We start from the raw sequence: 18,577 nt of genomic DNA on the forward strand, positions 1-18,577 counted from the left end.
TACATGTAACATGGCAGACATCAAAGTCCTTCTACTATACTGGATAATGGTTAGCATATATATATATATATATATATATATATATATATATATATATATATATATATATATATATATATATATATATATATGCAGGTTGTATATTTTGGTATATTTGCCAACAACCCCGTTTTGTGGGAGACAGTCCATCAAGCCGGGTTAGGAAAGGTGGTGTTTATGCAAATTTGTGTTTTCAGGCAGAAAGGGGGCGAGTCATCAATGCTTTGCTACTATGGATTTGGGTTGGTTTGACCATTGGTTCCGTTATTCCCTTGTTATGCTCCTCTGACGGAGCGGAGCAATGGAATGGCACAACGCAGATGTGAACATAGCCTAATTTACACTGACTAAATTACACTGACAAAAAGACGATGACTAAGCGATGCTGACTGATTGACAATCACACACTGACTGACTCTAACTGACTGACACTAACCGACACTGATTGACGCACTGACGCTGATCGACACTAACAGACTGACGCTGACTGACACTGACTAACAGACGGTCTGTCGATCTGACTGACAACGACTGGCATTAACTAAATTTACACTGACTGACACTAACTAAATGGACACTGGCTGATACAAACTAAATTGACACTGACTGACACTGAGGAACACTGACTAAATCACTGACTATCTACTTTTTTTTTAGCGTTGTACAACTTTTTAATAAACAACAACAAATAATCTCCCTTATACAATGGTAGGGGTAGGGTAGTTATCACAGTGGGAAAGAGTTATCAAGGGGTTAATTGGGGGTCTCTCTGAACAAATCTTTCTCAGGACAATGATACAGGCTCTCCACTTCATATACACCAACAGAGGAGATCAGTGTCTGTCGTAAACTTTTACTGTACTTCTGAGCTCCAATTGGTTAGTCTGTACAGTCTAACCAATTGGCGCGATCCCTGACAAAAGGACCACTCTGATTGGTCCCTTGTAGTCTGCCTAGAGACAAGGGCAGTCCCTCACAGCAGTTAACCGCCGCTACATTACAGCGCCGTGCGGCGGTTAACATTTAAACGTGCGGACGTAACTGCACGTCTAGGTGTGAAAAGTTACTGCTCACCTGGAAGTGCAGTTACGTGAAGGTGCGGGAAGGACTTAATGGGCAAAACACCTGTAAAACCCACACTACCAATCTCATCTACTTAATTGAAACACTTTTCGCCAATTAGCTCTAGTGGAAGTTTTTAAACCAGAGGTTCGCTTATGTTTCTCTCCCTGCACTGTATACTCAATGGGCTCAATAAAAGACATGAACAGTACAACTGTTTGTGTGTTATTCATTTAGTTAGATTGTCTGTGTCTTTAACCCCTAGGCGCACCACAACGCAACTCTACGTTCTGGTGGCCTGTGTCTTAGCGCACGGGGACGTACAGTTACTACGCAGTTCTTGGTGCCCACTGTCGGCGATAGTGTGCATCGGAAACCGGGAGGCCAGCTGTTCCTGACAGCTGACACTCCATTGTATGCCGATCAGTGGCTTATTTCCGCTGATTTCGACAATTAACCCCTTAATTGCAGTAATCTATTGCAATCGCCACATTTTAGGGGTTTCTAGCACATCGCCAGACCTCACATTGAAATCAGTAGGTTTGCAGATGGATGGCATGGCGACCGGAGGCCAAGTAATGGCCTCCGTGTCTGCCATGCAAGTAAGCCTATCGGGACCAGCCTCGTGATAGACTTCCTGTCAGAGTGGCAAGACGTCACTGCCGTTCGCGATGCACACTGTTGGTGACAGTGTCTGTGAGAGTGTGCATCGGGAACCGGAACATCAGCTGTCCCTGACACTCCACTGTTGCCGATCAGCAGCTCATTGCCGCTGATTTCGGCAATTAACCTGTTAAATGCAGAGCTCGATTGCGATCTTCGCATGTAGGGGCTTTGTAGCACATCAGCAGCCCCCATGCAATTGTGGGGGCTGCTGATGCTTGTGATGGCACCCAGGGGCCAGACAACGGCGTCCGGGTCTGCCATGTATGCAAGCCTATGAGGATCAGCCTCTGGCTGGTCCTCGTAGACTAACTGTCAGAGTGACTGTGACGTCACACTGACAGTTGGAATACGTTACACTACCTAGGTAGTGTAATGTATTCTAGCAGCGATCAGAGCTGCAGGTAAAAAAAGAAAGTGTAAAAAGTAAAGAAAAAATGTAAAAAAAAGTTAAGAAAAATGTTTTGCAAAAGTGTAAAAATAAAAGATTTTTTTTTTCCTATAATAAGTCTCTTATTATAGGAAAAAAATGAAAACGTTAAAAAAACAGTGCACATATTTGGTATCACCACTTTCGTAACGACCCAATCTATAAAACTATAATGTTATTTTTACCGCACGGTAAACGCCACAAAAAAAACAAACTAAAAACATTGCCAGAATCATTATTTTTTGGTCACCACCCCTCCCAAAATATAGAATAAAAAGTGATCAAAAAGTCGCATGTACCCCAAAATAGCACCAATAAAAACTACACCTGTCACGCAAAAAACAAGCCCTCACACCACTTTTTGACTGAAAAATAAAAAAGTTATGGCTCTCAGAATATGGTGACAGAAAATAAATTATTTTATAAAGAAGTGATTTTATTGTGCAAACGCTGCAAAACATAAAAAACTATAAACATATGGTATCGCCGTAATCATACCGACCCGCAAAATAAAGTAAAACTGTCATTTGTAGCGCATTATGAACGCCGTAAGAAATAAAGAATTTAAAACACCAAAATCACTGTTTTTTGGTCACCAAAGCTCTAAAAAAATGTAATAAAAAGTGATCAAAAAGTTGTATGTACCAAAAAATTGTACCAATAAAAACTACAGCTCGTCCTGCCAAAAATAAGCCCTCACACCGCTCAATTCATGGAGAAATAAAAAAGTTATGGCGTTTGGAAGGCGTGGAGTGAAAAACTAAAATGGAAAAGCAAAAAAGGATCAGTCCTGCAAAGGTTAATTCATTTCTATTAAAAAAATAAATTATTACCACTTGTGGGGTATTGGCATACTCGGGAAAGATTACGTAACAAATTTAGGGTGACTTTTGGTCCTTTATCCCTTGTGAAAATGAAAAAAAATGCAACATTTTAGTGGACAAAAAAAATTATATTCATTTTCACAGCCTAATTCTACTAAATTATGCAAAAACCTGTGTGGTATAAATGCTTACTATACCCCTAGAAAATTCCTTGAGGGGTGTAGTTTCCCAAATGGGGTCCCTTTTGGGGTGTTTCCACTGTTTTGTTCCCTCCAGGACGTTGCAATCGCGACATGGCACTAAAAACCAATCCAGCAAAATCTGCGCTCCAAAATCCAAATGGCGCTCCCTCCCTTCTGAGCCCCGCTGTGTGTCCAAACATCAGTTTATTACCACATATGGGGCATTTCCGTAATCGGGAGAAGATGCTTAACAAATGTAGGGGTGCATTTTCTTCTTTATTCCTTGTAAATATTACAAATTTCTATGTTTTTTCAGAAAAAAAGTAGATTTTCATTTTCACAGACTAACTCCAATAAATATAGCAAAATACCTGTGGGGTCAAAGTGCTAACTATACCCCTAGATAAATTCCTTGAGGGGTCTAGTTTCCAAAAAAGGGTGGTCACTTTTGGGGAGTTTCCACTGTTTTGGCACCACAAGACCTCTTCAAACCCGACATGGTGCCTAAAATATAATCTAAAAATAAGCAGGCCCCAAAATCCCGTAGGTGCCGGTGTTTTGGTCCATTAGGGCACTAGGGCCATATGTGGGATATTCCTAAAAACTGCAGGATCTGGGCAATAAATATTGAGTTGCGTTTCTCTGGTAAAACCTTCTGTGTTAGAGATTTTTTTTTATTACAAATGAATTTTGGCAAAAAAAAAAGAAATTTGTAAATTTCCCCTCTACATTTCTTTATTTCCTGTGAAACGTCTAAAGGGTTAAGAAACTTTCTGAATGCTGTTTTGAATACTTTGCGGGGTGCAGTTCTTAAAATGGGGTGATTTATTGGGGGATTCTAATATATAAGGCCCTCAAAACCACTTCAGAACTAAACTGGTCCCTGTAAAAATAGCCTTTTGAAATTTTCTTGAAAATGTGAGAAATTGCTGCTAAAGTTCTAAGCCTTTAGAAAAATGCAAATTTTTGCAAATTTTCTCAAAATGTTGGTGTTTTTCACGAATAAATATTGAAATTATCGACCAAAATGTTTCCACTATCATAAAGTACAATATGTCACGCGAAAACAATCTCAGAGTCGCTTAGATAGGTAAAAGCATTCCCAAGTTATTTCCACAAAAAAGTGACACATGTCCGATTTTAAAAAATCGGCTGTGCCACAAGGCCAAAACGGGCGGAAGGTGTTAAGGCTGGGTCCACACGTCATGTTTTTTTTGCTACAAATCATGTCAAAATCGCAACCTTTTGCAGCAATTTGACGAAAAGCCAGTCTAATTGTGACTTACTGTAGACAACAATCAGACTTAGAATTCAATGCAGAAAACCAGGGTTCACTTACACTTTCTTGCAACTGTATTTGCTTTGTTATTTGCAGAAACATATAATAAACAATGAATTCAACTGAATAAAACATCTTCTTGGCATTCTATCGAAAATATTGCAACACTTTTTCTTTTTCTGTGCATTTAGTTTTTTTTCCATTGCTGGAGTATATTTTTGCCTTAAACATGAACTGACATTTTCTCCACATTTTCTCCGCATTTTGAATTGTAATTTGACATTTTAGACACATACATTTTAATTTCAGTACAACTCTTTTTTTAAAATAAGAAATATACATCTCCACTCTTCCTTCATCACTTACATGTGGCTCTATTCGCCCACAAGTGTAGGTAGAAACTTTTGCTTTTCTCAAACTTATTCAGCACTATTTTTATTTGCTTGTAGCTTCCAGTAAACTATGTTATAATGCAGAGATAGAAAGATTCTCAGCTTAGATGTATCAACATTACCCCATTCGAACAAATACCAAAACAATGCAGAACAAGTAGATTAGGGATCCTTAAAATAGGGGAGACATCATGGATACATTAATTCGACACATTTAGGTCTAAATGAGTGCATAGAAACTATTGATTGAGAATCAGATAGAGAAGATCCATATAGATTTGATGCGTAGGTTAGTCCCCTTTTCACTTTTTTTCCATTTGTTTTCAAATATGCAAATTTGTACAACTAAGTCACAACAAACACGTGTACAGAATAACTTAAATCATACTTGTACAAATTTCCTCAAAATCTGCCAAAAATAAATTGGCGAAGGTTGGGGCCACTGGTGTACCCATTGCCGTTCCTGACTTTTGACGATACCAAATGTCATCGAATTGAAAAGAATTATGACCCAACACGTACAGTAAAGCTTAACAAATTAAGTCAATAAATGTGGGATCAGGCGCACTGGAGAGCGGACGCACCTAAAGAGAGCTCCAGGCCAGGTCCGTGAATAACGGGAGAATACACCGCTGAAATGGGGAAAGCTAAGACCCGTAGCTCCCTCAAATGCCCACAAACACCGGGCACTTCGGACGTACCCATCCGCAACTTTTTTCAGCCGCTCCAGGAGCTGGCAGATCCAGACGAAGAGGGCGCCGGATTAGTAGGCCTGCAGGCACCATCTTGCCCGGACCATGAGACAGAGGCGGAGGCGCCTCATCCGGAAATGGAGCCAAGCCTGGCAAAAAACCTCGGTGGAGGGTGAGTCAGACCAGGGCCCCTGCCCCGACGATCAGCCCTCAGATAGGGGGGAAGGAGAGCGGAATCACCGCCATCACCAGCCCACGGGACAGCGAGACTGGGCGGCGGCGGCGGGTACAGCTCCCCAGCCGCAGGACCACGTGGCAACCTCCCCTGCACCTTACCTGGGACAGCATACATCGCCTTCTCCTCCTGTTAGTCCAGCGCACTCCCCGATAAGCCCAGGAGATGCTGACAGAATCCTGAGCCCGCCGGCGAAGCAAACGCTGTATGCACCTAAACCAAGCCCCTTACCAGGCATTAGTAGAGAGAGGGGCTTTTCATGTGTGGAGGCAGACTCATTACCTGTCAGGGAGCCGGGTCACGATCACCGTGGTCACTGGCCACCTAAAACGGCCGTGGGAGCGAGATCCATGCAGGGGCTGCCCCCTCCTGATGAAGCAGCGCTAACCCTGAGTGGACACCCGGAGCTACAAGCACTACTTGCCCTTCTACCCACAAAGAACGACATGTCTCTATTAGCTGCAGACCTTAAAGCAGCTTGGTGTCAAGATCTTCAAAGAGTAGAAGGTGAGGTCACGGCACTACATGCCCGAGTAGACGACTTGGAGGAGTTGAAAATCCATATCTTGCAATCCGTACAGGAGTTGGAAAGGGTCACTGAGACTCAAGCGACACAACAACGATTCCTGGCGCCACAACAAGGCGATTTGGAGAATAGAAATCGAAGGAATAACATACGAGTACGAGGCCTTCCAGAAGCGACACGCACGGCTGACCTCCTTCCCACCCTTAGAGGAATCTTCAATGGCCTCATGAAGAAACCTGTGGAGTCCCACATCGAAATTGATCGAGCCCATCGAGCGCTCAGAGCCCGCAGCAATGATCCCAGTAGACCCCGGGACGTAATTTGCCGTATTCATTACTTCGCAGTCAAAGAGGAAATTATGCAGCAAACAAGAGCTCTTCCGACCATTGATTTCGATGGAGCAACAATCTCACTGTTCCCAGATCTCTCGCAGCGCACCCTGCGACAAAGAGCACTTTTGAAACCTTTATTAGCGGTTCTCCAGTCCCGGAACATTCCTTATAGATGGGGATTCCCTTTTGCTCTCCATGTAAAGTGGGGAAACACGATGGCAAGCCTTGCGGTACCGGAAAAGCTTCCTACTTTTTTACGAGAATTAGAACTGCCGCGGATGTCCCTCCCGGCCTGGGAAGGCTTCCTTCGAGAGCCATCGGGCACATCATCTTCTGCCGCCTCTTGGGATCTGAGGATTGCTCCTGAGCGACCATCATCGCCGAGACCACAGCGCCTGCGTTGCAGACCGGCCACTCCGCCGAGACGACCCCGGGATCGCTGACTCCTCACTCCCGTTTCTTTATCAGCTTCCAGTGGGTGAATATGCTACGGCCGATGATGTGATTGCAGATTTCTACCAATGTTTCTCTTTCTCCTTAATGTCATTTGCATTCTCCTGTTTCATATGTTACTGTTTGACTTATAGGGTTAGACCTGGTCCTTCGGAGGGAGTAATTGTTCTCTGGTCTAGTCTTCTGTGACCCCCCCATAGGGTTTAAACTAGTTTACTAGTAAAGAATTAGCGCGAGTGCGCTTCACTGATAGATTATCCTGCTGACAGTATCTACTGTCGCTTGTTTTGGTTCCTTTTCCTCACCTCTCCTTTTACCTTGCTCTTTTTCGTTTCATTACTTTACCTTACTATATTTTTTATTTTTTTGTTTATTATTGAAGAGACAGACGTGGTTAAGGGTGCTCGCTTCTTGACAGGATGACTGATATCAATGTGGCCTCGTTTAATGTACAGGGGTTCAATGTCCCCCAGAAGAGGTCCCAAGTCCTTTATGCAATGCACAAGCAGAAAGCACATATTGTGTGCCTACAAGAAACCCACTTCCACACAAACCATTTTCCTGACATGAAGAACAGATATTATACATCCATGTATCATAGTACTAATCCAGAGGGTAAAACAAAAGGGGTCTCTATTTTTATTCATAAATCTCTCCCCCACAAAGTCCTTCAGGTCCAAACAGATCCCGACGCACGGTTCCTCTTCCTTACCTGTGAGATAGGGGAACAAATATACACGATTGCGAGTTTATACGCCCCAAATATAAATCAGGTTGCATTTTTAATCAAGACACTAGAAGCACTGCAAGTCTTCAAGAAAGGGAGCCTGCTTTTATGCGGTGACTTTAACATACCTCTTAACACATCCTGGGACACCTCATCTGGGAGATCTAGCATTGCACATAATAAGCTGAATAAAATAAAAAAACTCTTCCATGACATGCAGCTCTGCGATGTATGGAGATTGGCGCACCCGTCGGACAGGGACTACACCTTCTTTTCCCACGTTCATAACTCTTATAGTAGGATTGATTACATTTTGTCGAACCATAGTTTGCTTCCTCAAATTACCTCATCACGTATTGGGAATATTTTGTTGTCGGATCATGCACCTGTCTTCTGTGCGATCACCTTACTCCCCAAACAGAGGGGTTCTTACACATGGAGGCTCAATGAGTCACTCCTACAAGACTCCTTATGTAAGCTTGATCTTGAAAGAGCAGTGACGCACTTTGAACAGGATCATGCTGATGATCCTACCTCCCCGCCAATTAAATGGGAAGCACTCAAATGCGTGTTGAGAGGGATCCTTATAAAGCATGGAGCGCGACTCAAAAAAGAGGCGAGCGCTAAACCCATCTCCCTACTTGCTGAACTGCACGCGTAGGAAACCCAACATAAACGTACACTGCAGGCAGACGCACTACAAAAGTTACTCCTAAAAAGACAGGAAATTCAGTATGTGCTCAATAAAAAATATGCTCGCTTGCGCCAACTATTTTCCCGCTCCATGTATGAATGGGGAAATAAACCCAGAAGAACATTGGCCCTATCGCTTAAAAACTGGATTTCAGCCTCCTATATCCCTTCGATCAAGGATGAGGCGGGGGTAGCAGTACATACCTCGGAAAAGATAGCGGAGACTTTCCTACAATATTATAGAGCATTGTACAACCTCCCCGCTCCGGCGGAACCCCAGAGCCCGTTTGGGGAATCCCGCTCACTGACGAAGTACGTGCTAGACACAGCTCTTCCCACGTTGGCCACTGCAGATATTGAGCTATTAGAGTCCCCCTTTACATTAGAGGAGTTAACGAATGTAATTAAACAGCTGCCAATGGGTAAGAGTCCGGGACCAGACGGGTTCACAGCAGCCTTTTATAAGTCTCTGTCCGACGGGATTTCTCCAACATTGTTACATTCCTTACAGGCGCTGTCTGGAGGGGCACCGACACCACCTGAGTTTTTATTAGCTCATATCACCGTTATTCCCAAAGAGGGCAAGGATCCACAATTGTGCACTAGCTACCGACCTATCTCCTTGATAAACACAGACGCAAAAATATACGCAAAACTATTGGCGAATAGGTTGGGAGGCCTGCTGGGGTCCCTAGTCCATCCGGATCAGGTTGGCTTTGTCCCCACCAGAGAGGCCCGAGACAACACTCTGAAATCTTTCTCTCTTATAGACCATGCAAAGCGGACTTCACTCCCCTGCATGTTGCTCTCACTCGATGCTGAGAAAGCCTTTGACCGGGTGGACTGGGGATTTATGTGGAAGACTCTGGAACAGATTGGAGTAGGCCCATCCATGCTGCAAAGTATAAAAGCGCTGTATTCGGGCCCGCAAGCTAGGGTCAGGATAAACGGTCAGCTATCCTCTACTTTTAAAATAAACAATGGTACCAGACAGGGCTGCCCCCTATCTCCCCTTCTCTATGCCTTAACCATGGAGCACCTTCTACAGGCGATTAGGCGTAACCCGGACATCAGCGGCATACAGTTCGGGGCACATCATGTCAAATGCTCCGCTTTCGCAGACGATGTACTGGTATACATCACGCAACCTCGTATCTCCCTGCCGGTACTGATGTCCACTATTGAGGAATATAGCCGACATAGCAATTTTAAGATCAACCTCACTAAGAGCACGGCGTTGAACATATCTCTTGATAGCAGCACCTTACAAGACTTGCAGTCCTCTTTTGGCTTTACCTGGCAACCTAGGGCGATTTGATACCCTCGGACATAACGCAAATATATGCCATGAACTATGTTCCCCTCTTACAAACTATAAGACGAGACTTGAACACATGGGAGGGAAAGTGGCTGTCCTGGCTAGGGAGAATCAATGTCTTGAAAATGAATGTATTACCCCGCTTACTATACTTATATCAAACGCTACCCTGTACCCCCCCCCCCCCTAAGACGCTGTTTCGAGATTTAAATGTTTGCTTTAAGAAATTTGTCTGGGCTTCGAGAGGGCCAAGGGTGGCACGCCACATCCTGGTACAACGGAAAAATAATGGGGGGTTGGCTTTACTGGATTGCTTCTTCTATTACATGGCTGCAACCTTGGCGAGGTTACTTGACATCGCTCATACCCCATCGGACAAGAGGTGGATACAGTTAGATGCAGCCCAGATGAAACTACCATTGATCACCCTTCCTTGGGCGCCTAGGCCACCAGGCAGTAGGTTGGCATCCAAGTCCTTACCTATGGTAGTAGGGGAGCTATTGCGTACCCTAGACAGGTACCTCGCCAGGACTGGCCTGTTCTCTAGAAATGGGCCGTTGACGCCAGTAGTAGGGAACAAGAATTTCGCCCCGGGATTGCAGCCATCCTTTTTGGGTAGACTGGGAGGTGATGGGGTATTGGGTGTCCCGTTTAAAAACGTGATGGTATCGGGTCAAATAAGACAGTATGAAGATTTGGTCACAGTAGACGCCAGGTCCTTACGGTCGAAGTGGGACTATCTTCAGCTGCAGCACTATTTTAGCAAAAATAAACACTCCCTACATCTGTCCAGGGAATTGACCCCTTTCGAGTCTCTGGTCTCCTCGTCCTCCACAGCGCCGAGGCCGATAGCGCTGGTTTATGCTCTTTTACTGGAAGAGAAGAGGGTATCCAAACCTTCCTATGCCCTAAGTTGGGAAAAAGAACTGGGGGCATCTATTCCACCCGCTGACTGGTCCAGGGCATTTACTTTATGCCATAAATTCTCAATCTCATGCAAAGTGCAAGAAACTAATTTTAAAATCTTGTCTCGGTGGTATAAGGTGCCGGCAGTACTGAATCGGATATACCCGTCTACATCAGATCGGTGTTGGCGCTGTGGACTAGCGAGGGGAACGATGACCCATATATGGTGGGATTGCCCTATCCTTCGCCAATTTTGGGGATCAATACTATCTTTGATCAAGAACATCCTCGACATAACCTTAGAGGACATCCCAGAAGTATTACTCCTATCCATAATACCGGGGGCAACCAAGGGACGGGCCCGCACGTTATTGGGCTACATCCTGGTTGCAGCTAGAACGGTGATCCCCAGACATTGGAAAAGTACTGTTATCCCTACGGTGTCGGAATGGATCAGGGAAATGTCACATATACACGACATGGAAGAGTCAATAGCTATAGTCCAACAGCGCACTGTCTCTCACTTTCAGACTTGGCAGAAGTGGCATGATTTCCGTACCACTCCAGAGTTTGAGGCGCTTAACTCTTAAACATACGTCTCTCTGGTGCATTTTAGTTTGTTCTTTGTCTTTTTCTTTTCTCTCTCTGTTTTATCCACGCCGAAAGGTGCCTATTCCTGCCTACCCCCTAATCCTATGAACAGTAGGTACCTGGATTACTCCTGGTAGTAAATTTTAGTAGACTCCACGAGTGTTGTCGGTGATTATAAGATGATTGGTTCTCTGTGAAATAACAGCCTATCAGATGCAATGTTAGGAATATTTTATGAGAACTTGTGATATTTGCTGTATATGCGCCTATGTACTCTTGATAACTTGTTTTATGATATGACAAATTTGAGATATGTATCTACCCCCCTTACTGTGTATTCCCCCTTTGTTTTTTTCCTTTCTGTATCCCCCTTGAATATGTTATGAAAAACTTTAAAATGAAGAATTTATAAAAAATAAATAAATGTGGGATCACCTTTTGTATGCTGTAATTGACGTCTAATTGCCTGTACACCCGCATCCTGTGGGATGCGGGTGTATAGGCTTTCAACGTCAATACTAGCTAATTTAAAATCCTGCTGCCAACCAAAACCCATCAGAATGGATAGGAAATCCTGAGTATCCTGTAAATATGAAGGAATGTTTTTTAATAATGGGTGCATAACCCAGTCCAAATAGCGTGAAAGTGGCTCAGTAACTGACCCAATTCCTGCTATAATTGGACGCCCAGGAGGGACTTCAATTGATTTGTGTACCTTTGGAATAAAATACCAATATGGTCTTTTTGGGAATGGTATAATTAATTTCTCTGCAAATTTTTCCGAGAAAAAAACACCCTCAACCCCCTTTCTTAATAATGATCTTAGTAACCGCAAGTACAATGATGTCGGTTCCTGTTTAAGAATCTCATAAATCCTATCATCATCTAACTGACGGTGAGCTCCCTGTATATAATACTCTCTAGACAGCAACACTATATTTCCTCCCTTGTCTGCCGGTTTTAGTATAACATTTTTATTGGAACTTAACCATTTCAAAGCTTTTCTTTCTCCCATTGATAGGTTATGAATGGCTGATGGATAAATCAAACATTTCACATCACGTAGTACTTCTTTTTGAAATAAGTCCAATTGTGTACCGGCAGGCAAGGGAGGATTAAAAGTGGATGGAGTTCCCCCCTGAAATCTCTCAGTATCCTGTAACTGTAGGTCACACTCTGTTTCATCTAATGGAACATCCATCAATATATGTAGCATCTTTTTTTCTTCAGGTACCAACAGTGACCTTCCTTTCCCCAATGGGAGGTATTCTGATTGGGATGTTATTAGAAAACACCCTGTGTAAATTTATTTTACGTGTTAATTTATAAAGATCTATTTCGAATTTAGTGAAATCAAATTCTGAATCAATGCAATAATTGAAACCCTTAGAGACCAGTGAAATGCAATCTGAGGTCAATGTGAGATCAGAAAGATTAATCACAGTGACCTCCTTGGTAGAATGAAGTACATCACGATCATATACAACTGTGGTGTCATTAGAGTCACAATCTCCTATTGTCTCCAAGAGACCTGCTTTCTTTTGACACCGGCGTTCTTGCCTCTTCTGCCTTTGGCGCTCCCTATGGGTGTATCGCCTAAAGGGTTGTTGTTTCCCTCAGTCACAGGACTGATAGAACTGTCCATCAACGGACCATATCTGGTCACTTCTTCTCCTTGGCTCGAGTCGGATCCTGAATCTGTGGTCCAGTAATCAGAAGATCTATGTTGAATCCTCTTGGATCTAAACTTGCGATTTCTCCGATTGCCCCACCGGTCACATCTTCAATTGGGGCAATTGGAGAAATCGCAAGTTTAGATCCAAGAGGATTCAACATAGATCTTCTGATTACTGGACCACAGATTCAGGATCCGACTCAAAGCATGGAGAAGAAGTGACCAGATATGGTCCGTTGATGGACAGTTTTATCAGTCCTGTGACTGAGGGAAACAACAACCCTTTAGGCAGAGGCGTAGCTAGGTTCTCCAGCACCCAGGGCAAAGATTCAGTTTGGCGCCCCCCCCACCTCTTTTCCGACATCTCCTTCCCCCTCGCCGTGTTTGTTTTCTCTACCAATCGACGTGTCATTTCTTTTTGTGTAACGCGAGCATAAAATTATTTGTACATTTCACAAGCAATATGGTTCTATACACAACACCAGAACCAAGCTCGGTACATATATACAGCCCCAGAACAAATACAGCTCAATTTAGTGCAACCCCTGCTGTATAGGTGTGTACGGCGTAAAACTACAGCTCCCAGCATGGCCCGCACAATGGTAAGGATATGCTGGGAGATGCCGTTTCACAAAAAATAAATCCTATCATAATCATACCACCCATCATCTCGCTGCAGATCATACAGTGACTACAGTGCTGATTAGAGGCAGAATGAACATTTACATTAAGTGACTCACCGGTGACGTCTCAGATTCTAGTTCTTTTTCTCCATTTGGTCCAGACCTCTATGATGACTTCTCCCGGTCACAGCCCATTTCTGCAGTTTGCCGCTCACATGTCTTCAGCTTCTCACTTTTCCAACATTTCTGCACCTATAAATAAATATAAAGTTATCATTATACCACACACTACGCCCCTAAATATAATAGCGCGATACACTGCACCTCTAATTATAATAGCACCATACACCGTGTCCCACACACACACTGTGCCCCCTGTAGATAGTGCCTGCCATAGAGCCCCCTGTAGATAGTGCCTGCCATAGACCCCCTGTAGATAGTGCCCCCATATAGACCACCCCTGTATATAGTGGAGCTATTTGTGGGATACTATATACAGGGGTGGCTATCTCTACAGGGGGACTATATCTATAGGGGGACCATATCTACAGGGGGACCATATCTACAGGGGGACCATATCTACAGGGCTGGGATATACACAGGGGGGCTATATCTACAGGGGTGGGCTATACACAGGGGGGCTATATCTACAGGGGTGGGCTATACATAGGGGGGCTATATACAGGGGTGGGCTATATACAGGGGAAATATATCTACAGGGGGCTATATCTACAGGGCTGGGCTATATACAGGGCGACTATATCTACAGGGGGGGCTATATACTGGGGTGGGCTATCTATGGAGCACCATATACAGGGGTGGGCTATATCTACAGGGGGATATATACTATATAGCCCACCCCTGTATATGGTGCTCTATAGACAGCCCACTCCAGTATAAAGCCCCCCTGTAGATATAGTCCCCCTGTATATAGCCCCCTGTAGATATAGTCCCCCTGTAGATATAGTCCCCCTGTATATAGCCCAGCATATATAGTCCCACTGTATATAGCCCAGCCCTGTAGATATAGTCCCCCTGTATATAGCCCCCCTGTAGATATAGTCCCCCTGTATATAGCCCCCTGTAGATATAGTCCCCCTGTAGATATAGTCCCCCTGTATATAGCCCAGCAGATATAGTCCCCCTGTATATAGCCCACCCCTGTAGATATAGTCCCCCTGTATATAGCCCACCCCTGTAGATATAGTCCCCCTGTATATAGCCCCCCTGTAGATATAGTCCCCCTGTATATAGCCCCCCTGTAGATATAGTCCCCTGTATATAGCCCAGCAGATATAGTCCCCCTGTATATAGCCCCCCTCTAGACATAGTCTCCCTGTATATAGCCCCCCTGTAGATATAGTCCCCCTGTAGATATAGCCCCCCTGTAGATATAGTCCCCCTGTATATAGCCCCCTGTAGATATAGTCCCCCTGTATATAGCCCAGCAGATATAGTCCCCCTGTATATAGCCCAGCCCTGTAGATATAGTCCCCCTGTATATAACCCAGCCCTGTAGATATAGTCCCCCTGTAGATAGACACCCCCCGTAGATAAAGTCCCCCGTGTAGACAAAGTCCCCCCCGCAGATACAGCCACACTTCTATTACAATTAAAAAAATAAATAATCAAACTCACCTTATTCCCGCTCCCACGCCGTCTGGCAGCCATGGAGACCTGCTCTCTTCTGGGCAGGTCTCCTGAGGTTTGAACGCGGCGTCTATGAAAGGCGCTGATTGGCTGGTCAGGATGACTTTCCCTTCCAGTCAGTCAGCGCCTTTCATCGATGGAAGCGTCACTGGTACAAAAGGTACCAGTCGTTTCATTCGTGGAGAAGCGCTGAATGGCCGGGCACGGAACGTGCCCAGTCATTCATTGCTTCTAATTGTACCTGTGTCCTTGCGACACAGGTACAATTATAGTGCAGGAGGAGGGGCCGCTTGCCCCCATAGGGGGCGCCAAAGGCAGAAGAGGCAAGAACGCCGGTGTCAAAAGAAAGCAGGTCTCTTGGAGACAATAGGAGATTGTGTCTCTAATGACACCACAGTTGTATATGATCGTGATGTACTTCATTCTACCAAGGAGGTCACTGTGATTAATCTTTCTGATCTCACACTGACCTCAGATTGCATTTCACTGCTCTCTAAGGGTTTCAATTATTGCATTGATTCAGAATTTGATTTCACTAAATTCGAAATAGATCTTTATAAATCAACACGTAAAATAAATTTACACAGGGTGTTTTCTAATAACATCCCAATCAGAATACCTCCCATTGGGGAAAGGAAGGTCACTGTTGGTACCTTAGGTTTTAGCCTGAGTGATAATTTTTCCGCTGAAGAAAAAAAGATGCTACATATATTGATGGATGTTCCATTAGATGAAACAGAGTGTGACCTACAGTTACAGGATACTGAGAGATTTCAGGGGGGAACACCATCCACTTTTAATCCTCCATTGCCTGCCGGTACACAATTGGATTTATTTCAAAAAGAAGTACTACGTGATGTGAAATGTTTGATTTATCCATCAGCCATTCATAACCTATCAATGGGAGAAAGAAAAGCTTTGAAATGGTTAAGTTCCAATAAAAATGTTATACTAAAACCGGCAGACAAAGGAGGAAATATAGTGTTGCTGTCTAGAGAGTATTATATACAGGAAGCTCACCGTCAGTTAGATGATGATAGGATTTATGAGATTTGTGACGATCGCCGATCTCAGGTCACGTCACAGGGGTGAACTACACTACTGAGTTTATTAATTTACCTCATAAATCCACGCCCACCTACTCTAGATGACAGGATTATGCTAAATTACTCCCGTAGTTTCCAACACCCCAATAATTTATACCACAGTATGCTACCACCACCTATACTTATCTAGGCAATAGGGGCCTAAGTCTCTATGTTCCCTTAACACAAGTTCCTATAACACAGGTTATCTAAATTGAACATAAAATACAGGTAACGTTCCTCACCTTCGGAAGATTAAGTTCTGTAAGACTACAAGGAAGAGACTTATAAATATTTCAGATTTAATACACAATAGTGCAGTGCAATACATAAAATAGTTGTCAGAATAAAAGATAAAAAATATACATACAGTTACAATGCAATCAAACAGTTTATGAAAATAAAAGGGATAAAAGAAACAGAACAAAACCTTACTGATGTACAGCGGCGATATCCTGGCTGTGGGGACAGCTGAAAATATGGGCAGTCACTCCAACCGAGATATGGATCCCCAACGACTGACCCTGACCCTCACTTCTCATGGCATTTTAAACCCAGTTTTTTCCCTCCAGTTCACTGGCTGGTGATGTCACTGAGAGGAGGCTGTTCATATGATAATGAAGGGTACTCCTCCCATTACACAGTTGGATTTCTATAGAGAAACATAAAAGTGATCATGTGTCCTTGCAGGAATCCCCTAGGAATATAATATTACCTGCATTCACCTGTGCAGACATTTACCAACCAGGGCATATCAAACACCACTATAATAGGCCCATGTTTTTAGCCAATAGCCAATCCCAGGTAGTTCCTCTGAGTGTAGGGATCTGAATTTGACATATATATGAGGGCTATTTTCCCTGATCATAACTAGCTATGTGGGTCATTACAAATATAAATTATGACGGGGTTTGCCTTGATGTATCATACTTTCTTTGAACACCATGCCATTCTCCCATGTTTCTCCTGGTCCACAGACAGACACACCACAGGCATCCATTTGCATAGCTTTAGATGTTTGGTCAGGATGTTTGGTCAGCCCTAGTGACAAATCCTTAATCAGCACATCTCGCACCTTGGTGAGGAAAGAGCCAATTAAACATTTGTCAGACAGTGGACATCCTTTGATGGCCAAAGATCTGCATCTCCTATGCAAATCAGATGTATCTTCTGTGTCAGAGGGAGTTATGAAATTACCTCCTAGTAACCTACTTTTGATTCTCTTACCTATAACACCACACCTCCCCCCTTAAGACATGGCATGGGATCATTGATATAGCCATCAATATCCCAAGCCGATCTCCGCAGCTTCCCCCTGGCGCGATAACCCATCTGCGTTGCCATGCTCACTGCCCTTTTTGTGCTGGATAGGGAAATCATATTGTTGCAAGGCTAAACTCCATCTCAGCAGCTTCCCGTTATCACCTGCTACCCTGTGCAACCAACTAAGTGGGTTGTGGTCGGTCACTACGGTAAATCTGCGCCCATAGAGGTATGCCTGTAATTTCTGCAAGGCCCATACAATGGCCAAACATTCCTTCTCTACAGTGGCATACGCAACCTCCCTCGGTAGAAGCTTTCTGCTCAAATACATTATTGGATGTTCATGCCCTTCTGGATGTACCTGGCTGAGCACTGCGCCTAGCCCATAGGCGCTGGCGTCAGTCTGCACCACAAACTTACGAGTGAAATCCGGGCTTTGCAAGACTGGGGAGCTAGCAAGGGCAGCTTTTAAAGCTGACAGAGAACTCTCGCAGTCGGCAGTCCAATTAACTATTTGAGGCTGTTTCTTCTTTGTGAGGTCTGTCAAAGGTTTTGCTAGGGAACTATAGTTAGGAACAAACTTTCTATAGTATCCTGCGGTCCCCAAAAAGGACATAACCTGTTTTTTGGTCTTAGGAGTGGGCCAGGCAGAAATTGCATCAACCTTTCCTGGCTCTGGCTTTAGTGTCCCTCCACCCACCTTGTGCCCGAGGTACTGCACTTCGGTCATGCCGATTTGACACTTTCCAGGCTTGATGGTCAGTCCTGCATCCTGGATATGCCTGAGCACCTGTGACAGGTGGGTCAAGTGATCCTCCCAGGTCTGACTGAATACAGCAATGTCATCCAGGTAAGCGACAGCAAACCCTTCAAACTTCTCTAACAGCTTGTTCACCAAGCGCTGGAATGTGGCAGGAGCATTTTTCATACCAAAGGG

Source organism: Rhinoderma darwinii, chromosome 11 (assembly GCF_050947455.1).
Source record: "Rhinoderma darwinii isolate aRhiDar2 chromosome 11, aRhiDar2.hap1, whole genome shotgun sequence".
NCBI classification, from domain to species: Eukaryota; Metazoa; Chordata; class Amphibia; order Anura; family Rhinodermatidae; genus Rhinoderma; species Rhinoderma darwinii.